This window comes from Perca fluviatilis, chromosome 19, assembly GCF_010015445.1.
Source record: "Perca fluviatilis chromosome 19, GENO_Pfluv_1.0, whole genome shotgun sequence".
Lineage (NCBI taxonomy): Eukaryota > Metazoa > Chordata > Actinopteri > Perciformes > Percidae > Perca > Perca fluviatilis.
The window spans coordinates 6,267,545-6,268,175 of record NC_053130.1 but is presented as its reverse complement, the minus strand read 5'-3'; positions in this window follow the sequence as shown (position 1 = coordinate 6,268,175).

Sequence of the window (631 nt, the reverse complement as noted above, 5' to 3'; positions counted from 1 at the left end):
AATGATCAGTTGTGTTCAATATCCATAAGTACAATACAGATATAAAGCTAAATAAATATAGGTTGCCTTTGATTTGCACCTTATCTAGCTTGAACCTACAGTAGTTATTCCTATTTATAGACATATTTATGGCGAGCTATACTGACACACACACACAACTATAAATGACAGTATTCCTGAAGAAATAATTATAGAGCTGGTATATGACACAAATATGGCTTTATTTATGAGCAACGTGTGTGTGGTTAAGGGTTTAGTGAGCCTGATAAAGCTGCCAAAAGCACACACAGTAAACCCAGGATTCATCTGAGGTCTTCTCCGTCTCAATCGTGGGATTTCTTTCACGGTTTTATCTCTAAATTTGATATTTTTCAATATTTTCCAATGCATTCATTCTCAAAGATTTCCGTAGTATTTCTAATTCAGCCAGTGCTCGTAGAAATAGGCTACTGAGATCATGAGTCAAAATCCCATAGCAGAAAATAACCACCCATCAAAGTCTATATAATGTATTTAAAAAATAATTATCACAAAATTCCATTTTACTGATTCAACTGATGATGATCAAAATGATTTCCCTACATGATGTTGCTTCAAAACTTCAAATTTAATTTGTTATTATAAATTGTTA